General features: G+C 34.4%; 1 pseudogene; it reads right to left on the bottom strand.

Moving 5' to 3' along the window:
• The window catches only part of LOC148942971 (tetratricopeptide repeat protein 37-like), a 29834-nt pseudogene that overhangs the window by 4858 nt on the left and 7348 nt on the right, over positions 1-17628 (bottom strand).

Here is a 17628-nt window from a genome sequence, read left to right as displayed (position 1 = left end):
AGTTTTGAGATAGCCATTAAGTTAAAATTATTCAAAAGTCAGATAATAAAAACTCAGGTGTCGACACAACCGCCCAGGGCCCTGGGGCTGGCATTGTAAGTTATGCCCTGGGGCATGTATGGTTCTTATGAAAGGGATACTCGTATAAAATTCAGAGAGGGCTCATTTGATTGGAAATTGAAAGCTCGAGTTCACTTTTTAATAGTCAAAAGATATCCAAGGGCAACTAGCTCCCCTCCCACGGCTTTTTTTACATACCCATCTTATGAAAATTTTGAGATATAGATATTTTTTAAAAAAAAAAATAATAATTCAAAGGTCGGATAAGAAAAACTCCGGTGTAAATACAACCCCCAGGGCCCGGGAAATGGCGTTCTTAGTTACGCCCTAAGGACATGTATGGTTTTTATGAAAGGGATGCTCGTATAAACTTCATAGAGGGCTCATTTGATTGGAAATTGAAAGTTCTAGTTCATTTTTAAGAGTCAAGAGATTTAATGGCAAATAGCCCCCCCCCCCCATGCCCTTTTTCTCCAAACACAACCGCTACAAATTTTAAGATAGCCATTTTTTTTAAATTATTCAAAAATCAGATAACAAAAACTCCGGTGTCAGCACAACCACCCCCCCCCCCAGGGCCCAGGGGGGCGGCGGTGTAAGGGTTGTCCTGGCGGCGGGGTTGGTTCTTGTGAAACGGATGTTTGTATAAACTTCAGAGAGGGCTCATTTGATTGGAAATTAAAAGTTCTAGTTGACTTTTTAAGAGGCAAAAAATATCAGAGGGCAACTAGCCCCCCCCCCACACAAACACACCCTTTTTTCCCCAAGCCTATCCGCTAAAATTTTTAAAATACCCATTTCATTAAAAATAATTCAAAGGTCAGATAAGAAAAAACTCCTGTGTCAACGCAACCCCCATGGCGCGGAGGCAGTCGTTGTAAGTAATGCTCTGGGGACATATATCGTTTTTATGGAAGGGATGCTTGTATAAAATTCTGAGAGGGTTCTTTTGATTGGAAATTGAAAGTTCTCGCTCCCTTTTTAAGAGTCAAAAGAGATTGGAGGACAACTACCCCCCCCCTTCTACGTCCTAAGTGCATCGGATAAAATTTTGAGATAAATATTTTGTTAAAAAAGCTCAAGGTTCAGTAACAAAAACTCCGGTGTCGACACAGCCCCCCAGGGCCCGAGGGTAGGCGTTGTAAGTTATGCCCTGGGGGCATATACGGTTGTTATGGAAGGGATGCTCGTATAAACTTCATAGAGGGCTCATTTGATTGAACTTTGAAAGTTGTAATTCACTTTTTAAGAGTAAAAAGTGATTGGAGGGTAGCTAGTCTCCCCCCACACTCTATTTTTTTCCCAGACGCACTTCATATAGAAGGTGTCGTCGTTTAAACATCAAAGGGGGCTCATTTCAAAGGGGGTAAACTTTTTTTCATTTTGATACCAGTGTTGATACTTCGATGAAGATTTGATTTTTTTTAAAGTTTGATTTTGAAATAAGGAATTTTGAAAACTTGAAACCTTTTGCAATCAAAAACGAAAAAAAATTAATATAGAAAAAAGTTTCCGAAAAAAAAGTATTTGAAAGAAAAGTAAAGGCAATTTTAAACTTTAGCTCAGAAGATACAAATACCTGTTAAAATTCAAACTTGGAACGACCAGAAATTACTGTTGAAGAATATATGAAACCCAAAACGAACAGAAACTAAAAAAAACATCATAGGAAAAAACATACAACAAGTAATAATATATATGAATAAGTAGATCTTAAAGCGAGTAATGCTTAGATTGAATATAAAAATCAAGCTTAAAACGAAAAAAAAAGTCTATTTTTCTATTGAAGTATAAATAAATCTTAAAACAAACAGAAATAAAATACACAATCAATGCAAGCAAACATACAATAGATGTTAATGTAAATGAATAAATAAATCTTAAAACCAGTAAAACTTTAATTGGATATGCAAATCAAGCTTAAAACGAACAAAAATCACTTAAAACAAGAGTTTGGGTATCGCCTCCTTCCCTCGCTTTAAAAGTCTAAAACCTACTGTGTCATTTGCGCTTAAGTTTGAAATAAGTGTATAACGGAGGCCTACAGGGATGGTCTAGTATACCCGAGTAAAGACCTGAAACTAATCATAAGAATTTAAGTAGAATTATTAGCTGAACCTAATGTTCTCGTTAAATATTGCAAGTATTGGTGTTGATGAAAGGAATTGTAAGTAAATTGAATAAGGAAATAATTTTAGTAGCATTTAAGTCTTAATGTATTCGTAATAAGTATTCGTAATACTTATATATATATACGTAATAGTATTCTTATAAGTATTCGTAATACTTATAAGTATACGTAATAGTATTCGTAATAAGTCCCTTGCCAGTATGCTTTTGTCCCGCCTGGTTGTTAAACTTGGTGAGGTTAGATATAATTTTAATAAAAGAATTTAAGCTTGTCATTATTTCCCTAGTCCAACTCGGTAACGCTATACTGTATGTGGTGTTAGTAGTTTTTAATTCCTATAAGAAAAACAACATTCCTATATATTAGACAATAAACAATATAGGAAAAACAACATTCCTATATATTAGAAAAACAAATACATCTGTTTGTCCAGTTGTCTAGTTCATCCTACTGTGGCTGGCTGCCATGGACTTCGCAATAGGAAAGAGATAACGAGATAAGAAACAGTATTGAGAAATGCAAATTATTCTTTTAAATTCCCTCCAGTTTTCCTTTTAAAAACTTATTTTTTGAAATTTTTTTTTAATTAATACCTGAAAGGTTGAAATACCACCTGATTTAGTCTTTCAGAGTTCCGCTAGGATGTTCGTGAAATGTATGCATAACCACACCACAAGTTGATTGCAAGAAGCAGCATATTCATAAACTTGATCAATTACGCAATTTAAGTCTTAGAAAAAGATTTTTTCTATCCATGATTTTCGAAGCGTATGCTGAAAACTCGAATATACATATACTTTAGTAGATGTTACTTAAAAATGCATAATCATGGGCTCCAATTGGGGTAGGAGAAGGAAAAAATTGCACCCTAGATGTCCTCCTCCTAAATTTTGAACTTTTTTTGTATATTAATTAGAAAAAAAGGTAGGCTACTCCTGCATTATTCAGAACTCACTCGAGAAGTGAAAATAGGTTAATTATAATGAAATGTAACAAAATATGATGAATATATAATACTTTAGTTAATATAATTATGTAATTATGTAATTATGTAATATAATTATGGGCTATGTAATTAATATTTACACATTAGGGGAGGTGTGGGGGTAAAGTAGCCTAACCTAACTCATCCATTAACCTAACATAACCTTACCCCCCCCCATAATGGTCAAATATATAGCCCAAATTATTCAAGTCCAATGCATTGTCAACCACTATTTGTCTTTCTGGCTATGAAACCATAGATCATAGATCGTACATTCAGCACGCTTCTCGGGTGTGTTCTGACTAATACAGGAGTAAGAAAAAAAAAATACATTGTGCCCTCTAAGTTTTGAGAAATAGTTGTTGTTGTTTTTTTGTATCTTGGTGAAAGAAAAATTAAAAAAATCCTTTCTACCTTTTTGAATTTTGCTGATTGGTACCCTTGTGCATAAGTCTGACATGGGAATTACATAATGAAATCCACTGAGTTCTTTTCAAGTATAAGGTAAAGAATGATGTTAACTATTAAAAGCGGCATAAACCATTTAATCAAGGTTTTTTTTTTCTTTTTGTATCCAGAATTTTTGTTCGGAGTGTTACTTTTTCCGGTTGGGGGGGGGAGTAAAAAAAAAAAAACAATATAACAAAAGTTTGTTTATATGTATTCTTTGACGTTTTCATGAGTCAGACAAAAATTTCAGGGAGGGATTTTAAACCCTGAACCATCTCCCCCTGGATACTATATTACATCCAATAAATCAGGAGAGCAGACACCTTCCACCCTCTTCTCTACACTAAAGTTTTATTAATACTTACGAATTACCCCGACCCTACTTAGGAGGTGGAGTCAAATTAAATCTAATGAAATATACCATAATATGATGAAAATATAATACTTTAGAAACAAAATTATGGAAACTACAACATAGAACTATGGAAAGCAGGCGCCACAGAATGTATGTTAAATACCTAATATAACCTAAAAACCTCTATATATTAAATATTTAATAAAAATCAATGAGCATCGTAGTTATTCTCAACGAGACAAAGCTAATTATAACCTACTGCAGACCGACAAACCAGTTTTTCTCAGAGCATACAGATCAAAATACTTGAATGGGATCGGGATAATAGGTAAGTATAGTTTTATTTCCTGAAAGTGTTTTTGCAAGTCTTTTATTTGCCGACTGCTATTCATATATTTGAACTAAATATTAATGTTTAAGGAAAATACAAATGATGCCTTTCATTCTTGAAGAGCGATAGTAAAATTTAAACTCTTTGTCACATTGCTCTTGTGTTAGAAAATAAAAAAAACAAGTTTTTTAAACTGAAAGTAAGGAGCGACATTAAAACTTAAAACGAACAGAAATTATTCCGTATATGAAAGGGGCTGTCCCCTCCTCAACGCCTCGCTCTTTACGCTAAAGTTTGACTCTGTCTCACAACTTTATTTTTTAAAACAATATTCCGTATATGAAAGGGGCTGTCCCCTCCTCAACGCCTCGCACTTTACGCTAAAGTTTGACTCTGTCTCACAACTTTATTTTTTAAAACAATAAAAAACTTTAGCGTAAAGAGCGTGGCGTTGAGGAGGGGACAGCCCCTTTCATATACGGAATATTGTTTTAAGAAATAAAGTTGTGAGACAGAGTCAAATTTTAGCGTAAAGAGCGAGGCGTTGAGGAGGGGACAGCCCCTTTCATATACGGAATAATTTCAGTTCGTTTTAAGTTTTAATGTCGCTCCTTACTTTCAGTTTAAAAAACTTGTTTTTTTATTTAATTTCTGATCGTTTTTTAGTTAATGCAGCTTTTATTTGCATAAAAATTTTAGTTTTCTTTTGCTAAATGGATGTCTTTACAAATTAACTTACGTAACTAACTTCTATATTCGTATATTTTTCTTCTGGCAAAAAATAAAAAGTTGCAGATTTTTGCAGATATGAGATTGAAACCTATGTAATAGTGTTTTCTAATACTCTGAATCTGACTGTGTGATTTTCATTAAAATTCTTTCACTTGTAGGGGATGTTTCCCCCCTCTTTAACAAATTGAGTAAAACTTCTCAGGCCTGTAGCCTTTGATGAGTAATAATAAACTTAATAAAATTTATATATTTAGGATCAGCATTATAAACACATTCTTTTGATACATTTATTGACAACAAAATTCCGTTTTTTAAAGTTTCGATTACTGTTGAGCCGTATCACTTGTTTTTTTATTGTTTTTTTATTACGTATATGTTATTACATATATGAGGGGGTTCTCCCCTTAGTCAATACCACGCTCTTTACGTTAAAATTAAAAAAAAAAATTGATTCACAAACCCCTGAATCACAAATTAGAAGAGATAGCTCTTTTGAAATCGCTAAAAAAAAACTGTAGCGTAAAGAGTGAGGTATTGAGTTGGGGGAGAACCCCCTCACATACCTTATAATTTCTGTTCGTTTTAAGTTCTAATATTTCTTCTTACATTTCAGTTGAAAAAACTTGTTTTTTTTATTTAATTTCTGATCGTCTAATAATCGATCTAATTTCTAATGCTTGGAAATCCGGCGCCCCCTTCACAAAAATGTCTCTTACCCCAAAGAAACATCCTCCACGGACATATTCTCCAGAGCAACCCCCTCCTCTAGCCCCCCCCCCCCCAGAAAAAATCCTTCCTGAAAATGGTTGTATACTTCCCAATAACCAATAAATAATGCTGGCAAGTCCGGCACCCCCTTCATGAAAATGTCCCTTCCCCCTTGAAAACTTCCATCATGAACAGATCCTCCAACATAACCACCGACCCACCCTTCCCTCCCACTACCACAAAAAAAACCACCAGAAAACTTCTGTATACATACCAAAAACCAAGACTAAATTTTAACATTGGGTAAAGTTCATAACATTTAGCCCACCCTCGGGGAACTTCGGGGGATTAAGTCACCCTAAAAGACATATTTATTATATTTTCGACCATGCTGAACAAAATGGCTATCTCAAAATTTTGATCGGGTGACTTTGGGAAAAAAATAAGCGTGGGAGGGGGCCTAGTTGGCCTCCATTTTTTTTGGTCACTTAAAAAGGGCACTATAACTCTTATTTTCCGGTCCAATGAGTCCTCCCACATTATTCTAGGACCAATGGGTCGATGCGATCATCCATGGGAAAAAAAAACAACAAAAAAAACAAATAAACACGCATCTGTGATCTTTCTTCTGGTAAAAAATGTAAAATTCCACATTTTTGTAGATTTGAGCTTGAAACCTCTAAAGTAGGGTTCTCTGATACGCTGAATATGATGGTGTGATTTTATTTAAGGTTCTATAGCTTTTAGGGGGTCTTTCCCCCTTTTTTTTCTCAAATTTTCTCAGGCGCGTAACTTTTGATGGGTAGCACTAAACTTGATGAAAATTATATATATGAAATCAGCATTGAAATTTGATTCTTTTGATATATCTATTGGTATCAAAAACCCGTTTTCTAGAGTTTCGGTTACCATTGAGCCGGGTCGCTCCTTACTTACAGTTCGTTACCACGAACTGTTTGATTGCTCATTCATTCTTTAACCCACTCAAAGTATTGAGATAAAAAGTCAGACATAGCGTAGATTGGGAGGTCCGGGGCCTGGCAGCCAACCTCGCACACGAGGGACGTCCAGAAAGCAACATCCGTTGGGCAATAAAAATAGGCCAAATATGTTTTAAAAACATTACCAGAACACTAAAACCAATAAGTACGTTATGTTCCAACATAGCCGGCACCATTAATTAACCACTTATCATAATGGGGCACCGGTGTTTGGTATTCTTTCATCATAGAAAAATGCCGCCTTTAATTGAAACTATATATAAACACACTTCTTTCACCTTATCACGTTCGTTGAAGTTATAACCAGCATGGAATTATGTCATAAAAAAAAAATAAAAACCACCAAGTTCATGTGCTTAAAAGAGGCTTAAAAATGGTGGCTAAAAAACTTCCTATACCCGTAGCTGGAGAGCTATAACATGCTACAATAGTCCTTTTGATCTCCAAAAAATCTTCCTTGGATTATTGGTCCTCAGTTCCTTACCGATGTTGTCAAGCAGCACTAGAGGGTCGATAAGTCCAAAATGAGAAATTATCTTGTGATTACTGTACCACCTTGGTAAATACAGCCGGAATTTACAATATCTAAAATAGCCTCTCCTAAGCTGAAGACGGTTTTTTTTTGTGCATTAAAGGCTGCAAACCGGAAAGAAAAGATTTTAAGGAGAACAAAAACTATGGTAAAATTTATATAAGCCTCGGCGACTGTACCTCCCTCTATTAGGCAAGATTTTACCATATGAGAAGCGAATACACTACAGAGCACTAGCAACCAGAGACGAACATGTAGTCAAAGTGTTTCACAAAAAGTAATCCGAAGCCATTTCAACTTCGAGACACACCTGAGTAGTATTGTACCCAGGAGGAGCTGGTTTAGAAATATTAAAACACAGAAACTCGCATTTTGAAGAATTTATAGAAAGCCTAATAATACTTAAAGCCTTAATCAGAACATTTAGATTTTTTGTGAAGCCTGACCTAGTACGACTAACTAGCAGAACATCATCAGCACAGGCAATGCGACTAACAGCAGTATTTTCTAAAAACACTGTAGGAGACAGCATTCACAAAAAGCCTGTAAACACAGTTTTAAAAATATATGGAGACAGCACACCACCTTGCCTGACTCGCTTCTTTACTAAGATAGGTTCGCATATATGAGACATTCATTTTAACTGAACCAACGAATTTGAATATCAATATGGTAGAACTTTTACTACGGAAGAAATAACTCCTGCTTTAACTAAGCAGTGGAGGGCTTGCGAATGTTCAACGTTGTCAAAAGCACCCGAGATATCAATCGAGCAAAAATCAAGTTGCCTTTTTTCTATTTTCCCGAGACTAGCAACTGACCAAGTATATGATGGACCTGAGAACAACCAAAACCGGCTCTGAACCCAACTTGATAATAAGAAAAATCACATTCGGCCAAAACTTCAGGCTATACAGCATACTCGAACAGCTTGCTCCTGAAGCAGGACACTGTAATTGGTAGATAACTGGAACACTAATCTTCGTCCTTTTCCTTTTTCAAAATTGATCACAGACCATCCATATCAGGAGCACTTGATTTCTTAGCACTCTTAAAAGCCCGATAGATATCACCACTGGATATTGACAATATATGGACTTGCCAAAGAACTCGAGGAACCGTATTATGCAATGAGGAAGAAAACATGGACTGGATAGAATCATTAAATGTAGCAAAAACACGAGTAAAATGAGCAACAAAATCACTGATTTTGATAATCGAAACGGTAGCAGGCACACACTTGTTGCTAATAATTACATTGGACCAAGACTTCCAATCCGAGGTGCCATCCAAACCATTCAGGCGGGCTTGACACAAAGAAGATCTAAACTGACGTTTCGAATTTTGCTTAATTTTAAATACTTTACCAGACTTGGGCCGATCACAACCAATCCAAAGGTGAAGCCAAGACTTCGCGCGTTGTTTCACTTTTTTCCCTTCTGGTCACATAGGGATGTTACTCACAGGGATGTTACTCACAATACCAAACACTTTTTGATTAAGGACATGAGAGGATATATTTAGCTGACTAATTGCAGCGGTGGCGAGAGAGACGGCTGAGGCTTTATCTCGGGTATGGACTACCCACCTTTTATTGACAGGATCAGATCTCACACTTACGATACCGTCATGACCATCCAGGATATCAAGGGTCTCCTTGCGCTCAATAGGATCTTTGAGGTCAGTAGGTGGGTTTATTAGAAAAGCTGCAGAGGACGGTTTTGAAGAGACAGAACACTCCTGCATTAACGACTGAGGACATCCAATTGTTCCAGATAGGAGAGTTCTCTTACATTCAGACAAAGGCCTCTGAATTCTCAGATATTAGAAATTCTCTGCAAAGAAATGGGTTCCCAAAATACTCATCTTCTTCTTCATACTAAGGTAAGATAGCTGTAGAGAGGCAAATTACTGAGCCGACTGTTTGTCTTGCGTGAAGAAGTTAGATTATTGTTTAAGCATCAAATTGATCAGAAATTTCAAAGACTCTTGTCCGAAGATGAGGGGGTTACCAAGCTTGTATCCCTGGCAGATATTTTTGTTTTATTAAATGGACTAAACATGCAAGGACAGCTTAAGGATGTGTTTAAATTACGAGGAAAGATATACTTTTCAAAAGAAAATATCACTCTGTAAAACGCAGTTGGCAGATGGAGACTTACAAATGTATATAAATTTTGATAAATATATGCAAGAGAAGGATCTCAACCGTCAAACAGTATCAATGATTATTCAATCGTACTTATAGTCCCTGACAGAATATTTTGATTTCTATTACCCAAGGGAAGAAAACTCCAGACCTAGATATATGTGGACAATGGATCCATTTGTATCTACTACGGAAGAGGACAAATTAAGCATAAAGGAAACAGAAATCCTTATTAATCGTTCCTGTGTTGATAGTCTCAAATTAAAGTTCAAGTCCTCTCTATGAATTTTTTTTTCAATTTTGCAACTGCATATTTATGTGAAAAAACATTTTCATCTGTGACAGTAATTAAAACTCGGTACTGCTCTTGTCATGAAATAGATGCAGTTCTTCGTCTTGCAATAGTATCATTGAAATCAAATCCTCATATCATGATTTCAAATAAACAGGCGCAACCATCACCCTAAAAATGTCCTTTTTATTTTTTTTTCTATAATTACTATATAGTTTTTACCTTTGTGTATATCCCCTACTTACAACATTAAAACTCTTCTTTTTATCATATGTGGATGTATTGGCATAACTTTTTGCCTCAAATCCATATTAGTTGTCCACCAAATAAAAAATGATACATTTAGTGGTTCATGAACTTCTAAAGGTTGATGACCACTGGTTTAAATTGAACCAGGTATAAACACACTGGACTGGTAGCCTAGCAGCTTGCCTAAAAAAACTGTTTAAACTCGCATCTAATTTATTTCTGTCAAATCGTTCAATAGTATGAGAAAAATTCGATTGGAGTCTGATTAGATAGTATTAACAGACCAAAACTTGCAGTACTTGCGTGGACTGTACGTCGAACTTTGACTACGAGTCGAAAAGAAGGCAGAAAATTTTCCAACATAATGGAGAAGTATTCAGAATTTAAACGAAAGGAGCGTCACGAGACAATTTCAAAGCTAGTGCATCCAGGAAAGTGAAATAACTCGATTACAAAACAAGATTGAGACGGATACAATACTTGAGAAGGACATACAAGATTTGGGTATGCACTCAGACTTTGTTTCCCAAAACAGGAGTGTTTTTCAAGAGCTGGGATAGCTTTTTCAAGTCAGGAGATAAGTTTTTGTCTAGGACGAAAGTAATGAGTAACGTAGAAACTTCTAACAAACAGAAATTAGATAAAAAAAACTATTCCAAATATGTGCCTCCGGTTCTTTGCAGCAATTTTTATGTCAGGCCATCAATCAACAGAAATGATGAGAAGGAGTCAAATATAAGGCAAGACATCTTTGATCAAAGAACCAACAAGGTATTTTTACATTTGTTGCTAGCATTATATCAGTAGTTGCTGGTTCCAATACCAGTGTTAAAAATGTCTGAGAAAATTCTATTTTGAATGCTAGAGATATCTTGGTGGAAACACAATCTACATCATCTCCTGTATTTGAGCTATGTAAAGAGGTAACAGTCAGTTGCACTTAAGAACTTCGTAACATTTCAAATATTAATTGAGTTGTTTCTGAAAGTTACAGTGACAATTTTGAAAGTATAATTCACAAGGCCCTAGGAATAAAGAAGTTAAAACCAAAGGTTACCTTATTTCATGTAGTCCTAATCATCCAAAGCTGAGTGCATTCCCACTTGAACCTTAAATATCAACAAAAAATAGGATGGTCTTTATCTGAGATGGCATGAGGAGTACCAGTTCTGAGAATACAATATCAAGAAATATTCTTCTCGCTTCGTGTGTTTCCTTTTCTCCAGATGTCCAAGAAAAGACATGTTCAAAATATTTTGGATGGAAAACGGTCAGCGTCAATGGCACAAAATGAAGAGCAAAGTAAAGGCGAAGAAAGGAAAACTAGTAAGTAATTTCTCTTTCTAGTCACATAGAGCAACTTCGTCTGATTTTTGTCACTTCATCAATAATAGCGGTCATGTGGATTTTCCATTTGATAAAATCATACAAACTAAGGTTTCGAAGCAAACAAAAATAAAGAGATAAACGGAGAGATTGTGAAAATTTTTGGACGTTGCAAGGACCCTAGCAAGACAAGGCATTGCCTTTAAGAAAACTGAAGAACAAAATGGCAACTTGGTTCAAAATCTTCTACTTCTAACGAGATATGTCACTGCTCTTGATACCCAAAATAGACCATACCAATTTACCTATTTATGCTCATTTTATCAGAGCGAGTTCATTTATTTGCTTCCGCCCAAAGTCAAGGAGAAGATTCTCACCAAAGTCTTGGATTTAAAATTAAATCCTGTGATTTCGAATACGACACACGATGCTGCACATTCTGGCAGGCTTGCGGTTACAATCCGCACGACCAGCGTTAAAAGGACACCTAGAAAGAGACTATAAGATGTTAGCAAGGCTAATGACAAAACCAGGCAAGGTGTGTCCCATAATAGGGACAACGTCAAGGAAAGGAATTCCTCTGGATAGACTAGCCTTTCAGGCTAGTCTATCCTTTAAGAAGCAAATATCTGGTAATTGCAAGAAAATTTGTATATGTTTTAACAAGGGATTACAACAACTCAAAAACCATAAAAAAGAAAGCCGAAAGTTTGAGGCTTAGTAGACAGTATGTGTTAGAAAACGGACTTGCTTCAATAATCAAATATCTTTGAAAAGACTTCAGTATGAAAAGACATATCAGTATGGAAAACTTACTAATAGGTAGACTAAAAAAAATTTTAATAATTCTTTTAATTTCTTATTCTTTAAATTTTAAAAATTTTTTTTAATAATTCGTTGGAAGAAAAGCAACTTTTTTCCCACCGCCTGAACAATTAACAAATCTACATCCTGGACCATCATGTAAGACTAGGCCCATAAGGGCAGGTAAAGCAAAGGGTATTGGAAAAATGTCTGAGGCAATGAAAAATCAAAATGAAGAAGGAAGAAAATTGGGTTAGAAGACAGGCGACAGCGAGAATCAAAACATGTCAAAGTTGGAAATGATAGCGATGAGAATTAAAGTGATGATTCTTTGGAGTCACCCAAACTATAAAGCAGGATAAGACCAAGAGAACAGACCAAAATAATTAAATTCATAACTGGTGAAAATAAACAACCTGGACCATCAAATGAGACTAGACCCCAAGTATGAAAATTTACAAGCACTATATTTGATAATTTGTTGGAAGAAAAAGGACTTTTTTGTTCCATGACCTGGACAATCAACAAATCTACAACCTGGATCGTCATTTATTACTAGATTAGCAAAAAAAAAGTTTTTTAACTGAAAGTAAGGAGCGACAATAAAACTTAAAACGAACAGAAATTATTATGTATATGAATAAGGCTGTCCCCTCCTCAACGCCTCGCTCTTTACGCTAAAGTTTTTTATTGTTTAAAAAAATTAAGTTTTGAGACAGAGTCAAAATTTAGTGAAAAGAGTGATGCGTTGAGGAGGGGACAGCCCCTTTCATACACGGAATAATTTCTGTTCGTTTTAAGTTTTAATATCGCTCCTTACTTTCAGTAAAAAAAACTTGCTTTTTTTAGTTAATTTCTTAACGTTTTTGAATTAATGCAGCTTTGATTTTGGCTCACCGTACATGAATAATTAAAATGAAATTCGCATATTAATTTTCCTTTTTTTGGCTAATTGGCTTTCTGGAAATTTTGTTCTGACGCAACATACGAATTAACTTACGTAACGAATATGTTTTTATTACGTATGTTAGGGAGTTTGCTCCCTAGTCAATACCTCTCTCTTTACGATAAAGTTCAAATTTTTTTCGAATCACAAACTCGAAAATCACAAAGGCCGGTTAATTACAATAGATAGCTCTTTTGAAAGTACTAAAAAACTTTAGCGTAAAGAGCGGGGCATTGACTAGGGGGCGAATCCTCTCATATACGTAATAATTTCTGTTAGTTTTAAGTTTTAATGTTGCTTCTTATTTTCAGTTGAAAAAATTGTTTTTTTTTATTTAATTTCTTATCGTTTTTTAAATAATGCTGCGAAATCTGGCGCCCCCTTCATGGAAATGTTCCTTCCCCCAAGGAAATATAGTCCATGGAAAGATCCGCCCCGTAACCCCTACTCCGACCCCGACCCCCCATTAGTAAAAACTTCCTCCTGAAAACACCTGCATACTTCCCAATAACCAATACTATATGTAAAAAATGGGCAAAGCTTATAACTTGCAGCCCTTCCCCCGGGAACTGTTGGGGATTAAGTCATCCTCAAAGACATATTAATTAGATTTTTGACTATTTTGAAAAGAATGGCTATCTCAAAATTTTGATTGGGTGACTTAGAGAAAAAATGAGCGTGGGACGGGGCCAAGTTGCCCTCAAATTTTTTTGGTCACTTAAAAAGAGCCCTAGAACTTTTAATTTCCGTTCGAATGAGCCCTTTCACGATATTTTAGGACTACTGGATCGATACGATCACCCCTGGGAATATAAAAATAATAATAATAAAAAAAAAAAAAAAAAAAAAAAAAAAAAAAACGCGCACCCGTGATCTTTCTTCTGGCAAAAAATACAAATTCCACATTTTTGCTGGTAGGAGCTTGAAACCTCTACAGTAGGGTTCTCTGATACGCTGAATCTGATGGTGTGATTTTCACTAGAGTTCTACGACTTTTAGGGGTTGTTCCCCCTTTTTTAGAAAATAAGGCAAATTTTTTCACGCACGTAACTTCTTATGGGTAAAATTAAACTTGATGAAACTTATATATTTAAAATCAGCATAAAAATCTGATTCTTCTGATGTATCTATTTTTTTTTTTTTTATCAAAATTCAGTTTTTTAGAGTTTCGATTACTATTGAGCCGGGTCGCTCCTTACTTACTGTTCGTTACCACGAACTGTTTGACCAATAGGAGCAGCTAAAGCAATGGCTATTGGCAAATTGTCTGAATTATTGAGAAAAGCCAAAACAAACAAGAAAAAAAACTGGGGTTAGAAGATAAACGACAGCGGAGTAAAAACTTACTAAAATTGAAGATGATAGTTATGATAATAGGGTTTGAGATATTGGCATGGATAAGGTCATCAGTATTTACTATACCTTTGTTTAAAAAATTAAGTTTCGGCAATATAAATTTCATAATAAAAAAGACAAGCCCTGGCAAAAGTCGAAGTTCAACCTTTTACAAAAGGTCCAAGCGATGAAATAGTTATAGATAACGGTATTAGAGCTTATAAAGACAAAAGCCAAGAACCTGATGCTGCTTCATCCTCTGTAAAAAAAAAAAAAAAAAAACAAGAAAAAAACAACAAAGCTTCGGCGTCATGTTTTTCAGAATGACAAAAGACTAGCCAAAGTTAAAGGACGAATAACAAAAAAAAATGTAATTTTAAAAAGGTGCCAAGTCTAATTTAAGGTCATTTAAAACGTATAAGGGGTTGATTGATAATAATGAAGCACAGATAAATAAGATTAGAAAACTACTGAAAGTGAGAATTGTAACAGCTAAAGAAACAAGCAGGGAAAAAATCACAACGACAATCACACTGAATGGTAGACGAAATTCTGAATGGTGATTTGTGGCTGGAAACTGGAAAAGACGTATTTGTTGTCTATAACGCCTTAAGTTTCCATTTCAAGAATTGTCTCAAAATTTCATTTCGATAGAAATAATATCCAAGTGGCATTCCTCCACTGTAATCCCTAAAATATCCCTAAAATTCGTCCATAATATCACTAAAAATCTCATTAGCAGAAATAGTGCCTAAGTGCTATTCATGCACTGTAGCTCCTAAAATCTATCCAGAATATCTACAAGGATCTATCCAGAATATCCATATCCAGACCTCTCCAGGTTATCCATAAGAATCTCTTTTGTAGAAATGATGTCCAAGTGGCATTCCCCACTCTAATCCCTGAGATAGCCCTAAAATTCATCCATAATATCAATAAAAAAACTTATATTGTCAAAGTGATATTCATGCACTGTTGTCCCTAAAACCTATCCAGGATATCTGTAGAAATCTCACTGATAGAAATTATGTCCAATTGACATTCCTGTACTGTGGACACGGTTGCAAGGTCAATTAATTAAACTTTTAACTATATCCAAATTTATCATAAGAAAGTGATTTTGGCGTCGCTTCAACAAGCGTGATATTAGTGTAATTACATTTTTTCTGCGCTGCACTTAGCGCTAAAGAGCGTACTAGGAACGGAAAAAAATGTTCTGTTTAAATTGCTCAAATGCCTGTAAAGTATCTATAATAAATTAAAATATCTCAATGATTATTAGAGGAAGTACCTATAAATGAAATATGTTGACAATGTGGCTGGGGGTCACCATTCTGTGAGAAAATTATCTTATGTCCTGATCCCCAAAAGGGAAATCTTGCTTATGCTCCCCATAGTGGTGTCAGGGTGGACCGTCTATTAATTTGTACAATCTTAACCTTATCTGAGACAGCCACCAAGGGTCATTTTGAGGAGTGGTGCCTTACGACAGAGCTATGGAATAGTAAACAACGTAGTATTGCAACTGGATTCTTATTAATGAATAGTTCTTCTGTGTTTTAAATTACAATGGTTAACCGTTTTTGCTGAATTGATTTTTTTTAGGTATGTCATTTCAAAGTTTCAAAAATATTAACAAAATAGTACTATTTCAAAGAAAACTGAAAAGTGAAAAGAAAAGTATTAAGGATAAAGCAAACAGAAATAAAGCTTTGTAATCGTGCAAGTTTAAGCCAAAATATAGACAATGTGAGCCACTTCTTGATTTTGTTGTGTCACCATTGGTTCTATACAACCACCCTGGAAAAAGTACAAATTCTTCCTTCGATCGTCTCTGCGGCCAAAAATGTCAATAAGCCAATTTTTAGAAAAAAAAACTATTTAGCCTATTTCGAGGCCAGGCCTTAGAACTTGGTACGCGGAAGACTCTTGTTGTCGCTTGTCTTCTAACTGAGGATAGTTTGAATATATATATATATATATATATATATATATATATATATATATATATATATATATATATATATATATATATATATATATATATATATATATATATATATATATATATATATATATATATATATATATATATATATATATATATATATATATATATATATATATATATATATATATATATATATATATATATATATATATATATACTATTAACAGCTCACTGCAGTACCAAACCGCCTGAGGCCAACAAAGCTACGCACGCTCCTCCTTCATGACATTTGAGGGGAAATTTAGAAACCTGTCTATAAAATATGCTGATTTGAGGGGTAATTTAATGTCCTTGGTAAAAGCCCATCAAGCAGTGTGTATTATAGACTAATAGATGTTTCATGAAGTACTACTTATAACTAAATTCAATATCCTAAGAAAAAACAAAGACAAAAAAATACCTGTTTGGTCAGAGGCTAAAATATTAAATTTTTTGAGGATAAAACACAGGGGTAGATTATGATTTTCTACAGTTTGAAAACACTATTTCAATGAGGCAAATAGATTATTTGCTTTTTTTGATTAATTATTTGCACTGAAATGGAGAATTACAAGCATATTTTGGTGAGTAAATGTTTTCGTACAATATTAATAATCATCTTAATAAACTCAAAACAAGCAGAAATTAATATGAGTAAGAGTCTAAAATCCTATGTTTTCTAAAAGACAGAATATAAATTTAGACTTTACTGAAAAATATTCAAATAAATTCACTAAAAAAAAATCTGCATTGTCAGTTTAATATACATATGCTGATATTTATTCCTTAAAATCTTAATTTTTGATTTCTTAAAGTTATAAAAAGGAAAACATTTAAAAGAATTTTTTCCAGTAAAGTAATATTCTGGCTTTTAGAAATCATAGGGTTTTAGAACCCTACTCATAATAATTTCTGCTCGTTTTGAGTTTGACGCTGTTACTTATTTATATTTCTGTTTGTTTTGGGTTACATTTATTTATTGATACTGATTTGTGGTAGTTGTATTCTTGGTAGATTCTTTGATTCTATTTTTCTTCATTTTTGGTTTAATGGAGTTCTTTACTTTTTTTGAAAAAACTTACTCGTGGAAAAATTTTTTATAATTAATTTATGTTCGTTTTATATTGACATAGTCTTTTTCCATGAGAAAGACTGAGCATCTTCTAAAGTTAAACAGCCTTCCCTTCCGTAAAAACCTTAAATTCCCCCTGGGTATAACTTACAACCCTTGCCCCTAATCTCTGGGGTTTGT

The sequence above is a fragment of the Artemia sp. Qi Xiang Cuo genome, chromosome 16 (assembly GCF_049724085.1).
Source record: "Artemia sp. Qi Xiang Cuo chromosome 16, ASM4972408v1, whole genome shotgun sequence".
Classification (NCBI taxonomy): Eukaryota; Metazoa; Arthropoda; class Branchiopoda; order Anostraca; family Artemiidae; genus Artemia; species Artemia sp. Qi Xiang Cuo.
This window is presented reverse-complemented; position numbering and strand designations above follow the sequence as displayed.